The sequence below is a fragment of the Xylocopa sonorina genome, chromosome 2 (assembly GCF_050948175.1).
Source record: "Xylocopa sonorina isolate GNS202 chromosome 2, iyXylSono1_principal, whole genome shotgun sequence".
Classification (NCBI taxonomy): Eukaryota; Metazoa; Arthropoda; class Insecta; order Hymenoptera; family Apidae; genus Xylocopa; species Xylocopa sonorina.
The window spans coordinates 13,296,018-13,313,919 of NC_135194.1; the positions used below are offsets into that span (position 1 = coordinate 13,296,018).

At 52.3% G+C, this 17,902-nt stretch overlaps 1 protein-coding gene across 3 annotated transcripts in view; it reads left to right on the plus strand.

Annotated features, from left to right (window-relative positions):
- The window catches only part of LOC143433053 (uncharacterized), a 272,042-nt gene that overhangs the window by 107,087 nt on the left and 147,053 nt on the right, over positions 1 to 17,902 (plus strand). The window lies entirely within an intron of this gene.

A 17,902-nucleotide genomic window follows, 5' to 3' on the forward strand; every position in this document is an offset into this window, starting at 1 on the left:
AAAGTGGTTTTCAATATTTTCGACGAGACCTTTCGCGCTCGTCGGTCCGTTTTCTAGATTCAATTATAGATCCTCGACTACGCCCAGTAAAAAGGTCGGTCCCGTTGATAAATCGACGGGGCGAGGGAACATTCGTGAGGCAATAGAGTCGTAGGCTGTTCCACCTTCTCGGTTCTGGGTCAAAGTGTCACGATTCTGGGATAATAACGCCCGTCAGGCTAGTTTCGTCATATTTCGATCGACTCGCGCTGATCCCTGCCCCGATCGTTTTACATCGAGTTCTGTGCTGGCGCGCAATGCATCGTGTGCCCGGTTTCTACGGTTCGAACGAATATATTCTCGTTTCCAATCGACGAAGCCTTCGAATAAGTTAACGAATACGTCGTTCGAGTGCGGGACCACCTGTTCGTCGACGTACTACGTAAAAATTTCGAGCTCTCGCTACGAATCGTCGGTTCGCTCGCCAGCCTTCCTGAACGCGACTTCGGGAGCAACAACTCGATCGGCTCGTTCGTGTTTCACCGCGCTCATTACGGAGTCGTGAACGCGAGAGATCGCGCGAGCAACGGGCGGCGATAAAACGGTACGCGTGTGCACCAGGCAGCTGGGAATCGCCACGACGAAATAACGAACAGCTCAATTAGACGCGTCGTAAAATGCAAACGTATGCGCGTGCCGGCTCCACGGACGTGCTAGGCAAGCTTTCCTTGCGCGAACGCGAACGCGTGTCTCGCCTGGCGATGCGGCCGTGGCCGAACGCTGACCGCCCTCCAATTTGTTATTCTCCCTGCGAGCCAGCCTTCTCTCGTAAAAGAGTTCTAAAGAGCACGATGAAATTTCACAAGCGCTCGCGCGATACCAGCGCCCCGTCCGCTTCGCCCTCGAAGAGCCCACCCCGCGGACGGATCGCCTGGAACGACCCACCCTCCCCGAAAAAAGAGAGTGGAACCTCGAACGAGGAAAATAATGTTCAAAGGATATTAAAATTTCACGGTTACCGGCGCCTTTGAGCATTTCCTCGTGGGTTATCGGACGGACACCGTCGTCGCTCGCGAAACCACTTGCTAGACATCGCGGACACAGGCGCGCGAGCGCCACTGATTTTGCGCGCAGCCAGAAAAGTCGTTCGTCCGTGACCAAACGGATGTAATAACTTTAATTGTTAATTAACGCCGGCTTTGTGTCGGACATCGAGAGTAACCCCTTTCCCCCGCCTCACCATCCACTACCCCTAACTCTCCTCTCCTCCCTATCCGCCCTCGAATATTGCTTTACCGCGCTTTGTTCTTTGCCCGTGGTGCACTCTTTGCGATTCAAATGTCATTTCCTAAGTCCCGCGTTGCGAGGGTAATTAATACCCTCGAATTTAATAACACCGAGTCTGCGGGTATACCTACCTAGCCGGATGGAGATTTATGTTTTTAATTAGCGCAGCGCCGCCCTCTGTCGTTTAATTATGATCCACCCCGCGGACGGACCTTTGAATTTCCCGCGTTTGAACCGGGGCCGTTCGAGCCGCGGCTGAAATCCACTCTCCTTTCACCGCGTCTTCCTCCTTCAGGCTTGATTAGAGCCATTCAGGATCGCGGGGCTACCAGATGCGTTTGTCTCCCGTAATTGGCCCGCTTACGGAATCATTTTTATCCCACGATCTTCGCCTGGTCCTCTCCTCGAGGACCGGGAAAAAATATTTATTAATTGTAAACGCTTGTCGAGTCGCGTTTAGAAAGCCGTTCGGGTGGTTTTTATCTTCCGTGGTGATCTCGCGTTGGGCTACCGTTCGTCTCCGAGAGCGAGCGATTCGAATCTCGAATCGGCGCCTAATTATCCGGAATTAGGAACGTCGGTTAAAAAGGTAGAGGCGATCGAGATCCCATCGAGAGGTGGGCGCCCCTGGCTACGTCCGGCGCCAACGGGAAAGAGCCGCGTGGCGGGATTTGTCAATCGGCTCCCGGGACGTTCTTATAGAATTCGTGCAGCGCAACTTTTTACGTAACCCGACGCGGCCGATTCATCATCCTGGCCACTCGATCAACGCCTCGCGGACGTTGCTTCGCGAGGAGTGCTTTCCAGAGAGGACGGAGGCGGACGATGAAGTCGTCCGGTTGGGACCTCACTCTTATCGCGAACAGACGCGTTTCTAAAGGGAACACGACGTGTTCGATATAAATTCAAATGTTTACGACCGCTAATTTGGCCTGATAAGATATCGACCGGTGACGGACATTAGTATAACCATAACATGCTCGTCGAGTGTCGTCGATAACCTGAAAGAAAAAAATGTTCTCGCTGTAAAACAGTGGTGTACAAAAGATACGAAACATCCAGCGCAGAGATCGGGAGCAAAAGAATGATCCTCGTCGCAAGGCAAAGAGTAATTACGCGAGCTTCTCCCCTAGCTGGTACATTAATACCGAACTCATCAATGAATTCCTGCGGTCACGATGTAAACGAGGGGGAAAAACGACGCGAATCACGGCGGAAAATCGCGCGGCCATTTTTCTCGAGGCTGAAAGAGAAGGAGGAAGTATCGCTGGCAACGGCGGCCGATTCGATCGGGCAACAAAGAGGGCGCAACCACCAGCGCAAGACTGGAATGACAAATTATGGCCCCGGTGACCCTAAGTTTACCGTAGTCATAGAAATCGGATTAGACCGCGTAATCGACAAGCGATCCATCAGGACGTCGATCCGTCCCCAAATGCGATCTTAATACATCTCTGGCCATCGGCCAATCGCTTTCCCTCTATCTTCGCCCGATCTCGTGACACCGTGCCGGGAGAGATACCTCGCGTAAGCGATCCTACCTGACTGGCGTGCTAATGCCAGTGCCCCAGCGACGAAGATTGACGGACGAACGTCGTGAAAAAGACGCGGCCCTCCACTTCCGTCGTCGTTTTTAAACGTTAACGAGGCGCCGCGTGAAATATCGCCGCCCCGTGGACGCGCCTTTTTCCTCGTCATCTCGCGACTTTTCGTCTCGAACGAGGATCGACAATTTTCTTCTCCACAACGTCTGCTTCAGCTAACTTTTTCACCTCGAGTCGCGATTACACGCGACACGTTCGCTGGAAATGCGAAGCGATGTCGTTCGCTACGCGCAACGGATGCTCGAAGCACCTTCCTCCAGTATCGCGAGCTCCTACAAAGCACGTGTTAAATCTGATTCCGAAAATCTGTTCTCGCAGGACGTTTATGGCACCATTCCGCGCTCCCGTGCTGTAAATATCGCTGGTTCGCGGAGTGGTACGGGGCTAATGGAGCACGCGTTTCCAGATTGCACGCAACTATCTGCGCGGAATAAAGAACTAGCCGGGGAAAACAGCAATATCTGAATATTTAAGTGCATCGAGCGATTTATGGGCCGCTTCGCGAGCCTTCTAATGTCGAAGAGCCTGGGCGCGACCGTCCGGCGGGGAAGCGATAAAACGCGCGAATGTTGCCCGATAAATTCGCGGCGGAGGTGAGTCTCGCGTGGTAGACGAATGCCTGCGACCGATACGGTGCACGAGGGTACACGGAAATTTAACGGAGCCGCGGCACAACGTTTCGAAATCGTATGCGAGCGTGGTCCATTAAACGCGGGAATATTTCGTATACGTGTGCCTGGGCCCCGCGACAGCAACCCTCTTTCGGGCCGCGTATCTCGCGCATCGAGATGTCGACCCCCGATACGACCGGCAATATACGCGGCCAGCTTCGAACGAGACCTCCCCAGTTGAATACGGAATGGGACGGTGGAACGTGTGCCGACTCCGGCCTCGAATTCGACCGTGGCCGATCACCTGGGCCCACCGTGTCGTGCCTCGAGGACGAACGAAAACGAGGAACTGCCACATTATGGGATATTTATATTTTCATACGTTTCGTACGAAAATACGCGAGTCTGTTAATATCGATAGCAGCAGAGAAAAGTAGAGTCTTAGGAACGTGGGGTTTGGACACGAACAGGGGTGAAAGTTGACGGTCGAGGAGGCATCGGTTTCATAATTCAGTCGACGTGTTCTGCGGCTATCTGCGGCGGAATGTTTTCGAAATTCTATCGATGGTTCTGTACGAGCTGGCTCGAAATTATCGAAGGGACATCGTGAGCGAAACGCGGCCGTTGCCGATCGTCGTGCGCGCTCGGCTCCTCCTTTAGAAAGTCTCCGTGGAATGGTAGCTCGAGGCAACCCTTGGCGCAGTTATAGCTGGATAACGTCTAATAGATGCGCCTCCGTATCTTTAGATAGGATTTTAAAGCCGCACCGGGGCGAGATTAGATCGATGCATATGGGTTTTACGAGAGATACCCCCGTAACAGGGGGATGCTGCGCGGGATAAAGCCCGCGGTGATCTACGAAACGACGATGGAGACGTTTCCTGACTGCGCTCGGTCGTGACTGACGCGTATACAGGGAAACGGGGATGATTAATGATTCCCGGAGAGGAGAGCATTGTCGTGTGGAAGAAGATCACAGGGTACTGTTAGACGAGATGTCCGGTCAATTTTAGGATGCGTAATGAACAGGAATGTGGGTTGATGTAAAAAGAATTCTTTGGTTTCCAAGAAAAATAATGTTGCGTCTAAGGTATGACAGCCTTATCTAATATTGATTTAACGATCGATCAGTGGTGGTATCATTCATATGTATTCGTAGAAACGATACTGATGCACTTTTTTTCTGTCTTGCAACCCGATGCCTAAATAAATTTAAACATCCTCTCGATCCGTCCGACTCACCCCTGCCGCTCCGCGAGTCTCGATCATTGCTCGCAAAGTTTATTAATCCCTCCACGCTTATCAGCGTCTACTAAAATAATAGATATTATCTGCGCAGCAATTCGATCCGACGCGTTACAATCAATCGACAACATTATTTTTCCCGTTTGAAATCACTTTCAGGAATCCACGGGCAAACCTCTGGTAAACTTATCGCGCGATCGGAGTAAGGGAATTATACACGCGGCAAGTAGCGATCATTTCTTTCGTAATCTCCTTACGCGAGCGCACCCGTACCATTTCGTGGACGCAGAATCTACACTTGCACCGTGTCTAAACCTCGGCTAACCATCGTTGTTACCGGTAACTAGCGGGTAAACCCGGGTGATTGCTCGAAGAAACTAAGCGCCACGCTTTCACGATGCAGGAAAATCGATGGCGGGGTTACGCAAGGCGAGCAAGCGGCGCGATAGCCGATCCCCGTTGGTTCACGGGCCAACGATCGAAGTGGACGCGTGCCCCGCGGAGATACCGTGGCGAAACGCTTCCCGATCGTGAATCGAGTATCCTCGCGGCCGATGCATCGGCCTTCGACCGTTCTCCCGGTGCCGTCGACGATCCGCCAATTAGAAATCTCACGTGATACCGGGAGCACGAGGCAGTTGGCGTACACAGGCGCCGTTTTCCCCGTTACCACTATTACCGTTCCCATTATGCTCCGCTACTACTGTTACTCTCGTCGTTATTTCGATAGTCACGCAACGGTGGCTTCGCCTCTCGTTCCCTGCTAGAGTTATCGCCTCGATTTTCCGCTGGTGCATCGTACGCACGGACGCTTTTCATCTCTCGAAATCGATGGAAACTTCGCGTTTTGCCGCGTGTACGATGACCACGTGGCGGTTCTCCAACACCACCCCATTAGAGGGTCAGCGACGCTCACCACTGCACGCGAGCACTCATTTCCACCTTCGTTGCTAAATATAGAATTTAACGCGGTTAAACCGTATAGAAATTTGTGCGCCGTAAGAACATCGAGGAATAGCGGTATGGTCTGTAAGAGTATATACAAACTTCATTCTTGATAGAGTAGAAGAAAAAGTAATGGCGTAAGCCAGATTGGCTGAGACGATGGTAGAGTCTAGTTTCTGGGCGCTTCCCGGGTTGGAATTATACCGTTGGAAAATCCATCTCGCGAAATATCGCGAACGCGGAAGCGATCCGGAAGCAATCTCCCCGCGATCGGATCGAAATCTCATACGCGATACACGGGGACGTTAAACGGAGGGAGAGCTATCGACGGACGGATCGCAACGAGAGCCCGCCTCAAATGTCAATGAAGGAGAATAAATAATGCCCGGGGATCCGCCTGGATCTACGGGCATTCCTATTCAGGGTGTGGGCTCGTGCGGTAAAGATAAATCCATTTTCTACCGTCGCGGAATAAGATATAAGTGTTATATCTGTCCCGCGTCCCCCTCGAGCACGCGGAAGCCCCTGTTCCGGACGCTTCTTTCGCCTCGACTGAGGAAACGGTCTCGCCCCCGGCGTGGTCCTCGAGCCGCTTGAGATTTCGAGGGTCAGACAGGGCGCGCGAAAGGTTAGGAATATTTAAGAGCGTCGTTACGAGTCGTAACAGTCTGCTCCCTCTCAGAACTCGAAGTTTAAGGGAGGGTGGAGCTCGCGAGGATTCCTCGAAACTGGCGAAAGAAGGAAAATGTGCGTTTAGCCCAATCCGTGGACAAGAGGAATAGAATCTAATATCGTACGGTATAAACGGATGGCAGGAGGCACGCAGGCCGCAAATTATTAACAAACACCCGAGGAAGCACGGAGCAAAGGGTGCGCGCGCGGTATAAATGCGAACGGAAAATAATGAGGAGGACCCGTTTCCCCTACCGGGTAGGGGGAATATCAGCGCGCGGAGGATCGCGTCACGGTAGTCTGCCGACTGTTTACACTCGGAGGGTGAAGGTAAGTGAATAAATTTAATGGGTGTCATCGTCGCCTGGCTGAGCGCGCGGGGAACCGTCGAAATAATAGACTGTTTTCGCCCGTAACTCGAGTCGAATTCTACCTGTCGTCGTGGGCGCGCGGCACCCACCCTCGAAACCCACCCTGTCAGCGGCTCGATGGGACTCGCTGGGACGGTAACGAGCGATTAAATCGATTAGCTTCCTCGACGCGTGGTCAAGACGCGGTCGTGGAGGGTATCGGAAAGTGCAACGCGCGTTGCAGCCTGCCTGTTTACATCTGGGGTGGTTCGAGACCGGTAAATAAAGTTTAATGGTTCCAGCGGCTAGCTCGGGGTTGCGTAGGCCAGAGAGGACTGGCAATTAATTACCAGCGATAAAGGAAGAGTGGCCAAGTGGTCGCGATGGAGGCGCGGGGAGGATTAAAGGCGAACGGGAGAGGAGAATATGGGCATTGTTGATACGGCGGTGGCGGTGGCGGTCCGTTGCAGTGGCACGACGTTATCACGGTGTCGTGTAATATTGTAATTATATTGCCGCGAGTCACGACACCGCGACTGTGTACCGTGGCGACGAAAAAAACCGTCGGCCACGATTCGTCCAGCTGAATGACGGCTACGCTCGCCTGATTACCACGGTTTCCAGGTCGAGCGTGACTTACCTGCGTCCTCTCCGTGGCGGAGGGGGCAGTGGTGGCTGCTACCACACAGTCGAACGAATCGCGGCCTGCTGGAAACGCCTCTGAGCGTTGCGTGAAATAACGAAACTGACCCGACCGTTCGCCTGTAATATCGTTTCTCGTTGCTGGCGATATCCGGACCCGGTCGTTCCTTATCAGGGGCGAACGCCGCCCGTTAATGGGCAAGGGTTGCTCACGAAAAAAAGGTGGGACGTGCTTGCGCACGGAAGTCGATCGACACGGACGGGAACGCGAGGCCGTTCTCCGGTTCCGTTCCTCGAGAGATATTGTTTAGCGATACAGAGCGTTGAGGAAGTAATGGACACGGTCTTAAAGGATAAAATAGCGCCACGAACATTGAAAATTATGCGAAAGTAGTTTCAGAGCTGTTATACGAGGCGAAGTAAGTAGTTTTCGAACCAGATCCGTAAGGCAAACCGAGGGACGGATGAAATCATTATTTGCACGAATTTGTACAAAGAGGCTTTCGCGTCTGATGGAACGTTCCGCGCGATGAATCTCCGATCTGCGAAAGTCCTAGGGGGTAGAATCGTTACCGTAAAATCGCTGATCGACGTTGTAGTTGGAAAGTCGGAGATTGGCGTTTCTTCGACGGATGTTCCCGTCAGGTAGAACATAGCGAATATCCAGGGAAATTGGTCTAAACGTCAGGCTCGGCTCGAATCACAGCCTCAGAATTTGAGATTCCACCCACCCCGTGGAACTAATCTTCTAGGAGACTGTCGTATACCATTAATCTCCCGAATCCAAGCCCCAATCTCGTTTCGCTCGTAACATCTAACCCGTAATATTTAAATCTACCGCCCGAAGTTATCCCAAAATTCCAGCGACGCGGGGGATCGCGGTGCTACGTAGAATCCCATAGGACGGGAGACAACTCGCTCGAAGGATCTCCTCGTGCAATCGGGAACGCGACTAGTTACGCGCTCCGTAATTATCGCGAGCCATATAGAGGGTAGACGAAGAGGGAACCGCTTTATTTGCATTCTCGCGTCTCGAGACACGTGGAATTCGCGATCTCGTTGTACAAACTGCAGGATTCGTATGGACCGCATTCCGCGAGGAACCTCCAACGTCTATGATACGATTCCGTCATTTGTTCGAGCGGATTTCCATCGCGTTAATTATATCCGAAGCAGGAAAATCGAAGCGTAGAAGATTCTAATCGAAGAGGACACGCACAGTAGTTGACAGTTCGGTCGTCATTATAGGATGGTTCGAATTCATTGCGTTCGACGGTACGCACGTATGTTGGAACGATTTTTTTTTTTTCGTTTCGATCCTCGCATCTTCTCGTAGATCGAAAGTAGGCTAATGGAAGGCATATTTCCGAGAGCGTGTCATCGCTGCCTCCTAATTATTACAAACGCAACCCCCTCGACGCGGCGCGCCAGTTGAGCGGCTCTCGAAGTTGTGCAATATCTCCGTATCGAGGGCAGGATTTCCCAACTTGCGTAACAACTTACCGTTGATGAAGTGTTAATTACTCGATGTCACAGCGGTGCCCTGTCACGCGACTTGCCCGCGGTCGATCCGTGTCGAACCCTTCCACGTCATTGTTCGCGTGTACCTCCTATCGATACTCGATGATCCAACGTCGCTCGCCGGCCATTTCGATATTAGAATTGACAGAAGGAAAGCTGGAAATGACCCGGATAGCTGAATTGACAGAGGGAACGAAAGCGCGGCCTCCCTCGCCGTCCCGTTTCCCTCTCTGCGAGCTTTCCATCTGCCTTTTAATTCGTGTCGTCCGTGCTTGCCAGCGGGACGGCTATTTCGATATTAGGATCGGCTTGAAAGAACCCACCGGCGAACGATTCAATCGACAGGACACTTACTCTACAACGAACAAAGGCATTCGCGTTTTCGACCGCGCAGTCGCCTCGATACAGCCGTTTCGGTCGTGTACGCGACAGACGAGTCAAAGAGTGACCCTAATACGCTAGCAGAAAGCCGAAATCGCGTAATAAGCAGCTTTACTATAGACAGGCACACATTTCCCCGATACTATCAACCGTGAGCTACTTTCGAGTCTTTTGGAACCTGCAATCAGGTCGAAACGTTATCTCTTTGCAGGGTTCAGATACCAGGGACCAACCTGAAGAGTTATTAGTCGCTTGCATCGCGACTCTCGCGTTTTCTGCTGATAAAAAAAGAAAAGCTTGCGAGTCCTTCGTGGCAGCGCGCCCTCAGGAAACGCCTCGGGTTCACGAGAACGCAACGCGCGTGTGGGATCGTTTTCGGGGGTGAGCATTTCGCGCGTCGGACGCGATCGGTCGTGGGCTTTTATCTGAGATGGAGATTCGGGCAACGCCACACGAGTTGACAGCGTTATGGATCACCACGGTGCGTGCGTGACTGCGTGCGTGCACCACACGTGCGTGCTCTACTCGGAGCGGTTCGTCGACTCCCTTCGTCCTTCCGTCCAACGACCGCTTCCACGGCCAGGATCCCTTTTTCGGCGCGCAGGGTGCCGCCACTAGGTCAAACGGAACGAGCACGCTCGATATACCGCGGCTACGTGGCGCGCGCGGGTCCGAACCACCGTGCGGTACCCTGAAAATTACCTCTTTGTCACAATCCGGAACCGCTCGGCTCCTTCTCGCGTCGATTCTTCCGATCCGGAACGAGCCGACCGCTGTAAACTGGCCAACTTTACGACGGCTCGGCCGTTTCCCGATCTGTCCCCTTCAGGAAATCGTTTTCTGAAACGGCTCTCGATGGCTGTTGCCTTTCCTCGATCGTTTCTGTACGTCAGACGCAGACAACATATCGATACAGACGCAGTATCGAAATTTCGTAGCAAAATAATAGATGGACGAATCGCGACTAATTCGTTTTAATCCAGATAGAGAATTCATTTCGATCGATGGTACACGAGAAATGGCAAGACGGAATGGAACATAATGAATATCGCCAATACTCTTTCACCTGAAATGATAAACGACCCTCCCCAGTTCTCCTGACACGATTCATCCTCGGCTACGATTACAACGTCTCATTACAGCCGGCCATTATTTACCACACGTTTGTAACCTGGTCTTGCAGCCTCGCGCGACTTCCTGTCGCGGCATTATCGATGCACGGTGGCGTGCTCGCGCGTATTTGTCATCGGCACACCGCGCGCAGAGACGAAACGACAACCACCTCCGGCTGCGGACGGTCTGCCGTGGGGGTCGATTATTCGAGCGTCGATTAACGACAGCGGGGGTGCGACGCAGTCCTCGCAGCCTCCCTGGGACGCCACGCGAGAGACGGAAGCCTCGTCCGGCGCCGTTCTCCACCCGGCAGTGTGTCACCGTCCCGCACTCGTACGAGCCAGCGTCCGCTCCACTTGGATACGCGCCGGCCATTCGCCATTGTTATATTGCTCGCTAACACGACATTAATACATCGCGGGAGAGTTATGAGGCCGCGGCATGGCACTGGCAAGGGAAGGAAGGTCGGGACTTTGAAAAATCGTCTCATGCGCTAAAAGCATCAGAGATTAAAATTAAATCCAGCCACGGCTGCCCTCTCGATACACCGCCCTCGTCTCCCTTCCCACGCTTACCACCGACTCTCCGCCGCTACGTGCTCGATACTCGCCTGGCGTCTACACGCCGCAACGTTTCTCCCCCTATGCTCGAGGGCTGCTGGCGATTCTTTTTTGTTGATAATTAAACGACGATAAATTACGCCCGCTAATCTCGCCTCCATCGAATTCCGTAGCGAGAATTTTTCGCCGAATATTTCAATTTAATCGCACCCCAGCCCCTTTCCCCCCGTCTACCGTTGCTCCTTCGCGTGTTGGTGAATTGTTGGCAAGTGAAAGAGGCGAAAAATGCGGTGGAAATAATTACTAGCTGTAAACGACAGCCATGTCCGGTATCTCGGACAGCTTTTCAATGCTATTATTCAAGCTACGCTCCTTCTACCAAAGCGCTGTTCTCATTAAGTCGTTCTACAGGCTGGTTAACTGTTAGCTCGTTCCGTTGCCGCAGTCGTGTGTCATCCGATTCATACGTTGAATCGTCCAAGTCCGAGTTCCTTATCTGGACCATCTGAAAGGGTATTGTTTCCGTTCTCTCATCACCATAATCGTAATATCTCGTTGAGGATGTCAGTGTCAGTGTGGTAAGCGATTATACCCTCTAACGATACCATCGAAATGGTTATCCCTTTCGATAGACGAGCTCTCAAAGGCGCCAGGCCTGATTCCACAGTCACAGTCTCGCAGTTTTGTTCTCCGTTCTCCAAATCAACCCCGTGCGACCGCAATCTTCCTAATTCGCTCGCAAGTTTTTACGATCCTTTCGCTACCAGCGATGCTGTTTGCACGCCAACGACAGTCCCAGGGAACCAGACCAATTTTTGGGGTCTCCGAAAAAACGAGCCGGTCGCCCGTTTATTTGCTACCAGCCAGCGGCCCCAAACTCTCACCCCCATCTCGACGAGCGCGCGGCTACCAGAGCACTCTGCGATCTTTTTGCGCGCGGCCGCTCGAAGGTTTTTGACGGACCGTGCAGAGAGTCGTTCGGAATTTAATTACGGTACCGCGGCTGGCTTTTCGGGTGAGTGACCGGGACGAATTTACCGGCGTAGACCGCGCGGTTAAGCCGAAATTGCCACCACGAGCTGCGCGAGCCGACGCGCGAACCGATAATTGAAATGCATTTTTCCGACCGGCCTGGAAGCGCCTCTGAACCGGTGTATTTAACCCCGCGACCTTTTTCCCGCCCGCGGGATAGGTTTTCATCCCAATTTGCCTCGGCTGAAAGCGATCGAGCGTCCGAATTAGAGCGCCTTTCCGCTCGACACCCTCAATCGCACTCGATAGCTTCCCCGCCCTCGCCTTTTTTTCTTTTTCCTTCAATTCCATTCGATACTACGCGCTTCTTCTCCCGTGTCTTCTCGAGTGCCTTTTTTCATCGCGTACGCCACGTGTGTTTGCGGACACGTAACGCGTTCACAGAGACGGAAGGGAGGGTTTTCGAGGGACACCCGGTGCGTGCCTGCATCGATTGCTCGGCTACAGTTTCCTACGGTTATCGTCCGCGCTGGACCCGTACCATTTTCAACGGCTGCTACGAAGGTGGCGTTAGCGTTCTATTTCGCCGGGAGAATGTGGTGGTTTCAATTAAAAAAAAAAAAAAAGAATCCGTCCTTTTTTCTCCCTCGCGCCGCTAATGGGGCGCCAGTTTCATTAAAAGCTCCTCCTTCTTCCGTGTCGAGCATCGCGTAATTATTGTGTGCATTCCAGTCATTAAGCGGCGCGCTAAACTATGTTCGTTCGCGTTTTCGATTTCAGCGTTCGGATCGACCGCGCGGATTCGAACGTTACACGGTATTCACTCGCGAAAATCGCGCACTCCAATTATCGCGCGGGAAAACGGCTGCGGGTAGCCTCGCCGGGGCACTTGTCAGAGCTGAACGGCTCGAAGATGACGTTTTCCACGGGAATTTGATTAATCCGAGACCCGCGATAATTGCAACAGCCGCGCTGTCAGATTCCATGGACGGAATCTGCTCGATGAGCCATTAAGAGCCGGAGCCGAGCATCGATTGCGCGGGAAGATACTGTTCTTCCATCCAATCCCGACGTTTCCTTAATTGCCAGCTCCTGTAGGCGAGCCACAGCGAGAGGATGGAGAGAGGGCACAAAAGGGACGATGGAGGGGCGGGGGGCACAGATGGAAGATCGAGAGCAAGTGGCAAAAAGAGGAACGAAGGGGGAAAGGGAGACGGGCTAATCCCCTAAGATAATCTGACGCGAAAACAAATTAAAGATGATAATGCTCGGATAATGGGTTTTTGAGCATCAGCCTCTGCTTCTGACTTCTCGTCGAACAGGCAATTTCGGTTTTCGTGGCTGCGATTCGGCGGTCTTGCCGTCACGCCACGGACAGTGGAGGGGAAGGGCAGGAAGAAAAATAATCGTCGAAACGAAATCACTGGGGGATGATAGAGAGTGGTGGCCACGCCCCATCGTACCGTTGCCTGGATCGAACGGTTTTGCGATACTTTACCAAAAAAAAGAAACAATTCATAAATGAGTATCATTGGAAATTAATAAAATTTAACGAGCACTGCAATTGAAATTAACACTTCGCGAAGAAGATGGAAAATGATAAAAAAATGTTAAATTTGAAAACGATGCAGCGAAACATCGAATCGCAACAGTGATGTTAAAACGATATAATTGGAAATATCTTTAAAAATTGTTGGATGCAAACCACTGTGCCGGCTGCGGAGGCAAATATTATTGGTACGAGATTAATCGTTCGAGATGAGCCCAGTCTGGCGGTGGATTCCTCGTGAACGAGCCATCGGCTCGTATCCGCGCTCACCCCAATGTCTACCGCGTATTTGCAGGATATACAGGTCGGAAGATAGAGGTTCGAGGGTATAGGGTACTTGGTATCGAACACCTATCGCAGGTTCTCGCCCCTTTGCAATTTCGCGCGACAACCGCCCGCCGTCTGAACGCGATGCGTCGATCCCTCCTCGAGTTTACGCGAACCGGAGACAATCGAGGCCTCGTCGATCGGGTATTATCGTCGATAATATATACGAGACACGGCTTAAGCTCGCTTATACACGCTTATAGGGGGTGCACAATACGCAGGGCAGTGCGGGGACGGCTTTATTCCGATTCTTCGATCGACGGTATCGCGCGGGTGTTTGCTGGTATTCTCGAAGGGTGCATCGAGAATGCGGCTAAGGGGTTGAACGATCGAAGCAAAGATTCCCTGATGGCCTGGCACCTATTCAGACGGAGGGAACAGGGCGCACGGGAGCTGGCAGTTGCCGCCAAAAATATCCCAACTATTCGGGCCCATTAGACGGGGGACCGAGAATGCTGGAACCGTCCTTGGTCGTGTCGAGGTTCACGGACAATCACTGCTGCCTGGTCTCTGTTTTGCGAAATTTCCACCCACTGGAAATTGTACGTCGCTAAACGCGGGAACCCGTACGAGGCTTCGATCGATCGGCGTTTCAACGTGAAACGCGAAGCACGTTGCTGCGAGCGTTAAGAGGTAAACACGCGCGGTTCGTCGCGGAAGGCGTAACGAACAGCCAACGACGCGGTGTAAATTGCGCGAGTTGTACAGAAATTACACGGCCAGGCGAAAGAGTTCGGACGCGCGCGTGCGTTAACGAGCAAAAATCCGAACAATACCCGGAAACGGACAATGTAGCGCCATTTCCAGTTCCGTAAAACGAACGCATTGTTACGCCGCGGCGAAATAATTAACGATCAATGCCCGCGCCGCGGAACGGCAACGTTTCCCCGCAATTAAGACGGGAAAATACCGCGACGTCGCGTCGAGGGATGGTATAATAAAGTAGCCACAAGGGTGGTCGGGGGGGTGGTGGTGGTGTGTGTTGAGCGGGCGTGAAATTCCGCGCCACGGCCGAGCGCATCGACGCGGTTACGCGTGGACGCGTTGGAATTGATACCATCGTTGATCCACCGCGTTCGACCAAAAAATATTTTACTCACCCCTAACCCTCGCGCCCTCCTGTCGCGAGGCGTCGCGCGAGATCTACGAGAGTTCCGGAGCGCGGGCGCGCGGCTCGTCGACGAGCGCAGGGAGACGAAAAAACGAAACGAAAGGGGGGTGCAGGGCGGAGAGAGCAACGAGCCGCTCCACGGGCAGCGTTTTGATATTCATTATCGGTGGCAGGTTGTCAGCGAACGAAACATAATTACGGCCCCGCGGTTGATCCACGAGTCTGGCTTTCCGTACTCCTGTCCGACCGGTATATCCCACCCCCACTTCGCCAGGTAAATTATATTCATATTTGGGGGATTACGTCGACGATCCCCACGGATCAGTAGCCTTAAAGGGACGACGCTCGCTCGCCGTGCTAATTATTTCCCGACGGCCTTTCCGTCTCAGATTGAATTTCGCCGCGCGTCGGACACGGCCAAGACGATGGGAATTGCGCCGCGTTACCGCGCCCGTCTTCGAGCCTCGGCACTAATTAGGATGCTTGGCTCCGGCCACCGAGGCTGGGGGCCTTCGCTCGCTCAGACGTCAATCCGAAGATTGGCCCGATTAGGGTAAGCCTCGGAGTCGCCCGTCCGCCTCGAGACAAAATTTCCTTCTTATCGCGGGAATTAAATTCGGCTGGACCGCGATTCGCTCGTTTAATTGGGACTCGGACAGCTCTTAATCGAGGCTCCAGGAGGCACTACCATATACGTTGCTTTATATACGCATAAATAATACCGATTAAGATGTAAGATAATATCTTTATGCGAGGGAAAGGGAGTGGCTGCCTCTTTGCAACGTTATTCTTTTTTAATTTTTTTTTTTTCGTTGAAGTTAAATCGATCAAGGCAACGGTTAATTCGTTGCTATCACTTGTTGCTATTTTTATTTAAATCTGCTGCGAACCATCGATTTTGGCGCAGTAATTTAGGGCGGCCTCCACCCCTCGAGAAGCGACTTGGGGTGAGAGACGACGAACGCTGCGGGCTGTTTAGCGATAGTTCTCAATCTCGCGATAGCTCACGAGTTATCCCTGCGACGACGTCGGTTGTTTGGAAAATAGCTATCGCGGCCCATCGAGAATCTACCACGGGAACGTCTCCGATGTCCTCCTTCGCGGAGTGGCTGAAGCTCGAGGAATCCACCCCTTCCGACGTTAACCGAAAAGTGGGCTAAACCGAGCTACGTCGGGAGTAGCGATCCTCGAAAAGTTCTGGGACAACGTGGCAAAGTGAGGATCTAGCAGAGAACAGAACGAATGGCTTCGACGAGTGCGCCAGATCCCCTTTCCCGATGCGCCTCGCGACCGGCGACTCATAAGAGGATGAAATACTCGATCTTCCCCTTCCGTTCTGACTCTTTCACTTCGACCTGGCCATTCTTTCATCTGGTATCGCATAAAGTCTGAAATATGGAATCTCATCGAACTTTCAATGGAATAAATTTGTATTCGCCATATTAGTTAAACAACATATCCAATTTCCTGTGCACACTGTTGGTACCGCAGGATTTTGGAGGCTTATAAGTAAATGGATCTTATTTCCTAGAAAGAAGGGGGACGTTTTGGTGATTCAAGGGAGAAATCTGTTTCTTCTCAAATGGAAACATATGTGTACGCTCGCCTTTTATGGTACCGTATAATCTAATCGTTACAGCGTTTCGTGGAGGGACTTGAAACGGTGCTCGCCAGTCACACGGTGGCACAAAGCGTCATCCAGTTTATCCAGTACGTTCGGATACTCGGTTGGATCCGGGCGCCGGATCCGCTGTTAAAATATAAACACGTCGTCGACATGAATTTCGAGCGCCACTGTACGGAAGGCGGGTACAAGCATCCATGTTCGCGATTTCTCGTCGAAACGGTCGCTCGGCGCCAATCGCGACGGTGCAGATCGTTTCAAGATGTCGCTCGAGATTCCCTCGTCGCGCACCGGATTGTTCGCCATTCGCGTGCAGTCGCACGCAACGGAAACGGCTTTAATAATCGCATTTATATTCGCGTCGCGCAAAGAACGACCCCTCCGGAGATGTTTCTGTTGCTCGTAGAGCCGACGCGGTCCTTCGAGGATTGCCAACCAGCGTGATATCCGAAACTGTGCGCGCCAGTGTATCGGAACAATATATAAAACGACACGCCGTTACCACTGGGCGAGCAGTCGAAACGCAGGGAGAATTTATCGTGCAAGTTCTCGCGAGATTTCGTTTTTCGTGCAATATGCATAAAACGGGACAGGGGAGCCAGCCTGATTCTAGGCAAATTTTTGGGGTTACCGCGGACACGCGATCGTTTGCTTTTATGGGTTGAACCTCGAGATCTCTTTTGGCCGATCGTGACGAGCGTAAGAATGTGGGATAACATTGGAGCAGTGGTTAAAACGTGTTCTCGCGTGAAAAGACTCGAACAAGAAACTATTGTGTAGCCTCCACCCTTCATGACCAACGAAAATATCGCATAACGCCTTCGCACCCTCTCAGAGGCTTTAATTTTTGGAGTGGTATGGAAAAAAGGTGACGAATCGCTAACAGTTGCGAGCAACACGGAAAATTAATAGGGAAATTTCTTGGAACGTTGCATCAGAGAGGGTAATACCGACGATTTCGTCGTTGTCGGGATATATTTATGGGTTTTATATTCCAGCCCAGTTTTTGTCCCGTCCGTTTGCGTCTTGCCACGCAAGAAGAAGTGCCGGCATATACTTTCAGCCCTTCGCCTGCTACTTTTTCGCCTCGCCCCTGTCGAACGTCGTTCGTTCAACCCTTCCGTCGCTAATACTATGGCGAGTCACGAACGCGGCGTTCGCACTCGCGGGTTTCGCGCGAGACTTCCGGAGTTGCGGGATCGACTAAGACGTCTTCAAGCCACGCGGAGATCATTTCCGCGCTACGTTACGAATTTACACTCGTGTCGCCTTCCGAGTTAACAAGATACGCTTCTATCAATTATGCCAACCCCTAATTAAGCGTATTTTTGCGTGGCGCACAATTAGAGGTGCTTTGGTCTCGTTCACTTCGTCTCCGTCTCCCGGAAACATTCACGGATCCTGGTTAA